This window comes from Otolemur garnettii, unplaced genomic scaffold (assembly GCF_000181295.1).
Source record: "Otolemur garnettii isolate 467f Iridium unplaced genomic scaffold, OtoGar3 scaffold00373, whole genome shotgun sequence".
NCBI classification, from domain to species: Eukaryota; Metazoa; Chordata; class Mammalia; order Primates; family Galagidae; genus Otolemur; species Otolemur garnettii.
In genome coordinates, this window is record NW_003852768.1 from 129,572 (window position 1) to 139,768 (window position 10,197).

Genomic DNA, 10,197 nt, shown 5'->3' on the forward strand with positions numbered 1-10,197 from the left:
AGTCAGCTAAGGTATTCTAAGTTAAAAAATATAACTCAACAATAAAACAATGTCTGCATAGTAAATCCAAAATCTAATGCAGGGAATACATTGAAAGAGAGAATTAGTAATCAGTGAAGAACCCTGCAGACTTTGAGGTTTCTAAATGAATCACATGTAGGTCTCTCCCACATAGGACAGAGAGCTCCAAAAAGGGGTCAAAGCTCAGCCCAGGAGTCTCTCTGGGGATAAAGTCCAATCCAGCCCAAGCTGTATCAAGCTTTGTTGGGTGGTCACCAGTGCTCCTACTCTCCATATAGACTATAGATAAACTTTACTAAAAGGTCACAAACCACAAGTATTATAGGAGGTCTGACAATTAAGTTCATGAACTCATCCTAGAAAAAGTGCTACATACCTTATTGCTGAATATCACTACAGTCACCTTTGGAAAGCTATGTACCAGTACCATCAATTGCCCTTCACAGCAATTGATGGCCATCTTTCTGAGATGGCCATCAAATTGCCTTTGATATTGGCTCAGTGCCTGTGGCTCAAGTGGCTAAGGTGCCAGCCACATACACCTGAGCCGGTGAGTTTGAATCCAGCCCAGGACGGCTGCAACCAAAAAATAGTTGGGCACCTGTAGTCCCAGCTACTTGGGAGGCTGAGGCAAGAGAATCACTTAAGCCCAGGAATTGGAGGTTGCTGTGAGCTGTGATGCCACAGCACTCTACCAAGGGCAACAGCTTGAGGCTCTGTCTCAAAAAAAAAAAAATTACCTTTGATATCTTGAATGTCATCAAAATGTCTTACTTTCAACATTTCCTTTATCTTTGGGGAAAAAAAAAGTCACTAGGGGCCAAATCATGTGAGTAGGAAGGTTGTTCCAATACAGTTATTTGTTTACTGGCTAATAACTTCCTCACAGACAGTGTTGTGATGCAAGACTCATGAGCTTTAGGCCAAAATTTTCCGTTAAGATTTTTCTGTTTCTCTATTGATGTTTACTTGGTGTGCTATGTTTCACACAGTCAGCTGGTGATTTTGACTCACAATTCAATGAACTTTTTTTAATGTTTTCATCAGTTCTGCCCATTACTGGCCATCCTGACCTCTCTTCATCAGTGATACTTTCTCTCCCCTCAGAGAAATGTTTAATCCATTTGTACCCTGCTGTTTTCTTCATGGCATTATCCCCATAAACTTGGACTAACAGGTCCCTGATTTCACTTCCACTCTTGCCAAGTTTAACAAGAAATTTAATGTTTGTTTGTTCATTGCTCTAATACAAACTCTGACATTCTGGCAAGGACACATAAAAATATGCAACAACTGGTGGCACCCGTAGCTCAGTGGGTAGGGTGCTGGCAGGTTCAAACCCAGCCTGGACCAGCTAAAAACAACAATGACAACTGCAGCAAAAAGGTAGCCAGGCATTGTGGCGAGTGCCTGTAGTCCCAGCTACTTGGGAGGCTGAGGCAAGAGAATTGCTTAAGCCCAAGAGTTTGAGGTTGCTATGAGCTGTGACACCATGACACTCTACTGAGGGTGACATAGTGAAACTTTGTCTCAAAAAAAAAATATGTAACAACAATAACAAACACCACTCAGCAAGACACCACTACACATTGACATGAACACAACTATGGAATACTGATATACCAAGGTTATGAAACCTTACTGAGTTGTTCGTACAGTGCTGCACCTGGTGGCTTGTCAGACCTCATATTCCTTATTATAGAAGAACTGCATGTTCTATATTACTGCTGTAATGTAAAACAGATTGCTAAGAAGTCTACTGAGTAGAGCAGACATGACGTCTTCTAAAACAGTAGAACCTCCTAAAATATTATTCTGTCTATAAATATAGATACTACTCTTCATTTCTTTGCTTCTTTTAAATCTGTTCCATAAATACTTTCCAGAAATAATCATTGTCCTATCAATATTCTTAGTAACATTATGCAAAAAGGAACAACTTTGGGAAAAAAAGGAGTATCTTCTCCTTTGCTGAGAAGAGAAATGTGGAGTAAAAATCATGGCTTTTTTTTTTTCTTCTGCTAGTCTTGATTAAAAGGAGAATGTGGCACACAAATGCTTATGTGTTAACCACACCAGCTTCTTTTCCTGGGCACACAGAAAGACACCATTCCCAAACTCCTTTGCAGATGGATTAGGACCATTTCACTGAGTTGTAGCCAGTGTTAAGTTAGCCAGTTTGGCATGCTATTTCCTTTTTCCAAGGCTGGCTATAAAAAGCCTGTGTGTAACTCTTTGGCTCTCTCTATCACTGTAGCAAAGGTTATGCAAGCTGCATGTCCCTGAGTCACCAAATGGAGGAGAGCCTTTCCAAACTCAGATCAGACCTTAAGGGAGAAAATGGGTACTGAGGTCTAATGTCTTTATCTGCAATGAGTAAGACTCAAGGTCACTTTTTATTTACTTCTCACCTTATGGTTTCTGTAATGCCACTTATTCTTCCTTCAAATATCCTTAATTTATAATATGAATTACTAAGTAATTATTTTTCTATTTATTTCATACTTTCACGATCTTTTGAAAAATTATATATTTTTTTTATTTTAAATAGTTTATAGACAGGCTATCTTTGGTGTGGGGGTTCTGCCCGTGGGGCAGGGTCTGTTAAGACCTGTGGAAACTGATGGCAACTGACTGAAGAAATATAGAGTTAGAAACAACAGTAAAGAAAGAGACATGAGATATAGAATAGAATTAAAAATGGGAGCTCAGGGGTCCATTGCCCATTCGTGGGATTCTGGCAATGGCTCTGAGTATTTGCTTCACTCTGCTTTTATTGAAATCTATTTGCCCAGAGGGTAAGATGAGTGAGGGAATAAAGATGTCAGCAGTTTCTGAGTGAGCATATCAGCTCCTATTGTTATTATTATAGACCTTAAGGGTAGCCTTGAGAAATCTGAAATCTGAGCCTTGTCTTGGGAGAGCCTCCCCCTTGAGAGCACACACACAGATTTCTAGGGAGGTGTTAGACTCTGTTCATTCCCTGTGGCATTAATCTCCTCTGAGGAATCTGTGAGAGGGAGGAATTTTCCTCCCATGACCACCACAGAGGATCTTTTTCTGTGATAAGGGATGTAAGCTCTTCTGCCCTTATCTCAGAGCTTGAGCTACTCCCTTGATTTCTGCCCCAGGCAAATGCAAGTCTCCACAATGGGTATCTGCTTTGCCTGTTTACTAGGCAAGAGATAACCCAGTATCTTTCAAGGTCTTGTCATAGCCTCTTCTCTGACCATTTTTCCTCAGAGTGCTCACAGACTCAGCAGAGGTGTTTGTAATCTGTATCCCCAACAGGCTAGAATTTCAGAAAAGGCAGGAAGCTTGCTAGCAATGGCTAGCTTTAATGTAAACTAGCTGACTTTTCTTTGTTCTGACTCACTCGGCTTACTTTTTAATTTTCCTCTTTTTCTGGGGGTGCTTTCCTTTGCTAAGAATGGGGTCTCCGGTCCTCATTCTCCCTGCACTATGGCAAGCTCAGCTTTATTAACTAGATTGATTATTTACATCATTTTCTTGTAACAACCCACCAGAATACACACCACAGAAAATTTCACATTCACAAAGTTTATTTTAAAGTTGTAATGTTTGTACTCCAGAGAGCTATAGATATGGCTATATTTAAGTAGCTCTACCAGATCCAACCCTGCCACAGAAAATAATTACAAATTCTGAAAAAAAATACAAAAAAAATCCAAAGCAACAAGTAGGAGGTATAGAAGAACAAACAAAAACAGTTGGACTCCAGGGGGTACTTGAAATTTGGAGGAACAAGACCCAGGACCCTTTTTCCATCTGTTTGCCTGTGGATCAAAAAAAGATGACCCTATACAGAGTGGCTAAAACTTGATAGAAAACTTGTAGTATTTCTTCTCTGAAGACCCAGAGGATAGAGTTCAGGAGAAATGTGAGAACTGGAAAGGAAACAGAGGGTGTACAAAATTCTCTCCATAAACTTTTGTCACTTCTGTGGCTTAACTACACATATGCCTGGTAGGCTCAGAATAACATAGCTAAGTCTAAAAGAACTGAAATCTGGAATGTTGCCATCTCAGGAGATTCACACTGTACAATCTGAGACCAACCAAATGATGTACTTGATTAAAAAAACAAACAATGAGGGTGGTGCCTGTGGGTCAAGGAGTAGGGCACTGGCCCCTTATACCAGAGGTGGTGGGTTCAAACCTAGCCCCAGCCAAATACTGAAAAAACAAAAACAAAAACAAAAAAACGGACAAAGAAAAACCAAGCAAATAAAATCATATCAAAATCAACTCTTTAGAAAATCTATCAGAATCTAGAGTCTTCACAACATAACAGTTAAAATGTCCAGGGTAAAATCCAAAATCACTCAATAAAACAAGAAAACATGGCCATGGTCCATTTTTTTTAAGGGGAATATAATCAACAGAGATCAATCTTAACATGACATAGCTGTTCAGATGTTTAGATTATTAGGCAAAGGCATTAAAGGAGCTATTTTAACTCTGCTCAGGGAAGTAAATAAAAATATCTTTATAATGAATATAAGGACAGAGACTCTTAGCAAAGAAACAGAATAATAAAAAAGAGCCCAAATTGAAATTTTCAAAATGAAATCATACAGAATAATAGTCTATCTCTCAATTATGAATTAAAAAGTAAAGATAAATTTTTTATAACATAGCAACCAAAGAAGTATCTCCATCACTTCCTACCTTTTTCCTTTCAAATTCCAATTATGAAGTATGCATTGAAAAAGAGTCTGAGGGTGTAAAGATAAAAATATAAGAAAAGAGGACTGGATTCACTTCTCTTTCTTAAAGGAGTTTAAAGTTTTAAAATTTTGTAAAGCCAAGTTCACGCATCTTTATTATAAGGAGTGTAACAGAAACAAAAATGTGTTAATTATATATGATTAATATATTCAAAGTGGACTGAGAGTATTGAAAACAACGATTTTTATGACAATATTAACATTATTTGACAGGCGTAAGTATTTGCCATAGCACTTCTACTTTAATAACAGATCATCTTAATAAGCTTATTATTATATTTAGAGTAACTTCATACTAGTGATAAAAATCTATAGTCCTCAAACTATTCATCACTCTTACTACATTTCTTCTTTGAATCCTATCCTCTTAACAATTTTTTTTTTTTTCCCCAAAATGCATTTCCCCTTAAGGCCAACCTTCTAACTTCTTTTCCATTAATAAGTCATTCGGCTTATAGGAAAAAAAACTAAGGTAAATTTTAAAATAGTAAGTGATGGCAAGAGGAACAACAAGGAGGTGAGATGCCACAGATGCACAAATGCCTCATGAATCTAAGAGGAAAGGGAAATAATTCAGAGACATACTCTCAAGAGATTAAATCTCTTTCTTAAATCACTACTCATTTTCTAGAAACACTGTGAAATGTGTTCACACTGTGAAATGTGTTCACAGTGAATGCATTTCATGCATTTCACTGCATGAAATGTGTTCAACACTGTCATAACATTGCATTTTATGCATTCTAAAAAGTCACATTACTTTAAAGGATGAGAAAAATTACAATGATTCTTAGAAGAGATACATGGGGTTATTGTTTTCCCACATTTTATATTGTATTACAGTAGCAATTTGTGATATATTTATTATGGAATTGGCACTTTAATTCAATCTTACAGCAGGAATATTTTCTTTTAATGTGATGATCTCTATGAACACTCTGATCTCTTGTTTTCAGTTCAATTTCAAAACATACACAGTGATTATTTTTCTGTCCTTTGTTCACAAATATTCAAAACTCTCCAACAACTAAAAGGAAGAGCAGACGGAATACACTGATATTGTAACAAAGATAATGTTTCCTAATTTTGAAAGATGACATTCATTAATAATAAGATCCCACTCTATCTTTACCTTTATCTCTCAGTTGATATTTTTGAAAGTCCACAAGAGATCTTTGCACGGCTTCTTAGATTTTTTTCCCCTCACAATTCTCAGAACAAAGAATAATTGTGCCTCAAGGCTAAAGGAACAATGACACTTGTGATTATTTTTCTTTAAAAGTGCACTATTGTTTCTGTTGTATGTATCCACTGCCTTCCTGATTTCCTTCCAATCCGTACATGTAAAATGTCTGTTGCATATTGATGCATTGAAATCACAGACTGCAAATATATCTGGAGTTTTATTTATCTAATCCGCACAGTCTCCAAATGACAAGTCTTTCCACAACTTTCTGATGACACACATTAACCTTGTAAAGTCTATAGAATTAGGATGGTTGTGGAAAGTGGCTGTGTCAGAGTCTTCTTCATATTTGGAGATTCACTAGAAAAACTCACAGGAGTCAGCATATGGTGATACACATGGTAAAGATTTATTGCAGAGACATAGTATAATTACCAAACCTGATAAAGACATAAACAGAATCTGGAGAAATCCATGCACAAGCCTCCTTATGCTCTCTTCCTTCCATGAGGTGTCACTCTGAGCACATACTCTTCCTCTTCCTCCAGCAACAAAAATACAGCAACATGTGTGTAATGTTTCTACCCAAGGAAGTCCACTAGAAACTCAGCACTCAGGCTGGTCATGTAGCTATCCTTTGTCTATCATGTACGAAAATTCTAGACTCCCAGAAGGAAGGCAGAATTTCAGCATAAACTGAATTGCACAGTGAGCCACTTTTATCAGGTCTGGAAATGGTTGGAACCCTCTTGAAATCCAAGTTTCCAGAAGCCAGCCAACACCATCCCTACAAGGGTATCTTGTTTAGGATAGCACTCTCAGGCATGATGTCTTAACTCTTTTTTTTTTTTTCAGAATTAAAAGGCTAAATTTAATGACAATAATAATATTTAACATAAGGACTGAGAACAAAAACCTCATAAAGAACGAAAGAAGATAAATACATTCAGAAAAGAAATCAGATGATTGCTGCAATGAATTATTAAGCAATAATAATAGTAATAATGCAAAGAAAGTAACATTCACATTGTCAGATAGAAGTGTGTCTATTATAGAATACTTTGATCGGTTAACTTCTTATTTTGTTTTTTCCAAAATCTCAAAAAAATAGACAACTAATATTTATAAATAAAAGATAATTTCAAAAAAACAGATCATACCAAATCTTTTAGACACTAGAAAAAGAAATACTTCAAAATCATTCTACTTAATCTGGATAGACCTGATATTAAAATTGGAGAAAATATATTATTGTAAAAGGGAAATTACGGAGGGTCATGGGGCGTGAGCGCTGCTGAGCTGCGGAGCCGCGGAGCGCCGCCACTTCCCCTGTCCTCCCGCCGCGAGCCGCGCACAGCTCCGCACTCGCTCGCTCGTCTCGCGACGGCGGCGCGGCCCATGCGGCCGGGGGCGGAGGTCGGGAGCCGGCAGCGGGCTTGGCGTCTCAGCTGCCGGGGCTCGGGCGGCGAGGGGCCGCCGGCTCGCCGCGCCTGAGGGCCCGGGGCGGGGAACGCAGGCGGCCTCGGCCGCGGAGCCGGGAAGATGCTGCTGTCCCTGGTGCTCCACACGTACTCTATGCGCTACCTGCTGCCGGGCATGGTGCTCCTGGGCACGGCGCCCACCTACGTGCTGGCCTGGGGGGTCTGGCGGCTGCTGTCCGCCTTCCTGCCCGCGCGTTTCTACCAGGCGGTGGACGACCGGCTCTACCGCATCTACCAGAACATGGTGCTCTTCTTCTTCGAGAACTACACCGGGGTCCAGATATTCCTATATGGAGATTTGCCAAAAAATAAAGAAAATGTAATATATTTAGCAAATCATCAAAGCACAGTTGACTGGATTATTGCCGACATGTTGGCCTCTAGGCAGGATGCTCTTGGACATGTGCGCTATGTGCTGAAAGATGGGTTAAAGTGGCTTCCTTTGTATGGTTGTTATTTTTCTCAGCATGGAGGAATCTATGTAAAGCGAAGTGCCAAATTTAATGAAAGAGAAATGAGAAACAAACTACAGAGCTACGTGGATGCAGGAACTCCCATGTATCTTGTGATTTTCCCAGAAGGTACGAGGTATAATCCAGAACAAACAAAAATCCTTTCAACTAGTCAGGCATTTGCAGCTGAACAAGGCCTTGCAGTATTAAAATATGTGCTGACACCACGAATAAAGGCAACTTATGTTGCTTTTGATGCTATGAAGAATTACTTAGATGCAGTTTATGATGTTACAGTGGTTTATGAAGGGAAAGGTGATAGAGGGCAGCGAAAAGAGCCCCCCTCCATGACTGAATTTCTCTGCAAAGAATGTCCAAAAGTTCATATTCACGTTGATCGTATAGACAAAAAGGATGTCCCAGAACAGCAAGAATGTATGAGAAGATGGCTTCATGAGCGTTTTGAAATAAAAGATAAGATGCTTATAGAATTCTATGATTCACCAGATCCAGAAAGAAGAAACAAGTTTCCTGGGGAAAGTGTTAATTCCAAATTAAGTATCAAGAAGACTTTACCATCAGTATTGATCTTAAGTGGTTTGACTGCGGGCATGCTTATGACTGAGACTGGCAGGAAACTGTACGTGAACACGTGGATGTACGGCACCTTGCTGGGCTGCCTGTGGGTCACTGTCAAGGCGTAGGCAGGGAGCTGTCTCCAAGGAGGGCTGTGCTGCACTGTCTGTCTTTGGCACCTACACATTATATCAAATTGTTTCCTGGAAGTGTAAATAAAGCCTTGTTGATTGAACATTGGATAAAAATAGAATTTGTGACTATAGCCACTATGCAGTTGGTCTTGGGCATGGTTTTGTAACTTTAGCTCTGGAGCTCCCGGAAAGGATAAAAAGCTAAACAGAATTTCTGCTGTTCTTCACATTTCCCATGAACTAATGACAACTTCAGAAGCCTAGTAGGATTGTATAATTTGTTACTGTTTTGTAACTCAGATGGCTGTATTTTTTAACATTAATTTGCAACATATTTCACTATATTTGTTATTTTTAATTTGTTATAACTTGGCAGCTCTAAACTTTTATCACTGAGGTATTTAGTATCTTACAGCTAGGCAATATTTCACTTTTTGCTTAATTTCTGCAAGTCAATGAAAGAAGATGTATTTAAGTATTGAAATGTTTAAAGAAAAAGGCAAAAAATGTTCATGAGAGAAAGCTCTGTTTAGTGCATGTTTTTATTGTATTAGCTGGTTTTACTCATTTTATATTTCCAAAATAACATTTCTAATATTTATTGAAATTGCTTAATTTGCTCACCCTGTACTCTACACAAGAATAATGTATAAAATATGAGAAGTTCAAGTTAAAATCTTGCCTGATTCATTGTAGCAGAACTTTAAATTGCCTAGCCTTTTAAATATTTAAGCTACTCTAAGTACTTCCCAACATCAGTGCCATAAGTGCTTGAAAACATTAAGGTTTTCTTTTTATGTTACATCAAATCAGTGTGAATCTTTGTTGGACCCCCTGAGTTCACAGGTATTCGAGGTGATGGGAGCCGACTAGATTTACTAGCATGTGCCTTTCACCCACTTTTCTTTGATTTAGCAAAATATTTCTTTCAGAAGTCACTTGTATGTCACCAAGGTGGAGTTCCACTGTGTTCTAGTCCTTCGCCTCTGGATTCTCATCAGTGGTGCTGCTCTGCGGCTTGCACACCGACTTGCAGGGAAGAAAAGCCAGCCAGGGTCAAAGTTGAACTGTCTAAACTCAGCCCTTGTGAGGGAGCTTCAGCAGCTGCTCTGGAGGCATTTTGCGTTTATCTGTGTCAAGAAATTTCACCTCCTCAAGCCAGTGAAATACAGACCTAACTCCTCAAGCCTGAGGGAATTTGTTTCCTTCCCATTATTTTCTTCTTCTTCTTCTTTTTTTTTTTTTTTTGCTACACTGCAGTCTGAGGTTATTCCTATCCATCATTCCCATTATTTGCAATGGAGCTACACAGTAATATGGACCACCTCAGAACAAGAGCCGAGTTCCAAGAACCAAATCACACAATTTTCAGTCATGAGACAATATTTCCTATGGAAGAAGACACTTTTTAAGTGTAATCTGCTCTGTTTTTATGCTATAATTTAAACTTGATTGCCTGTTTAAGCTAACATTTCTGCTTACTGCTAGTGAATTTTTGTTGCAGAATTATATGTAGGTCGCTACAGAAGTTTTGAGATAGACTGTTAAGATCCATTATTCACATCCAAGAAACACAGTTGACAGCATCCTTTCTGAT

General features: G+C 38.8%; 1 pseudogene across 1 annotated transcript; it reads left to right on the top strand.

The window, feature by feature from the left end:
* Nucleotides 1–7,233: 7,233 nt before the first annotated feature.
* Nucleotides 7,234–9,561, top strand: LOC100954378 (annotated as a pseudogene). The gene has a single exon (XR_002771455.1). The product of XR_002771455.1 is annotated as a 1-acyl-sn-glycerol-3-phosphate acyltransferase epsilon pseudogene (transcript).
* The last annotated feature ends 636 nt before the right edge of the window (nucleotides 9,562–10,197 follow it).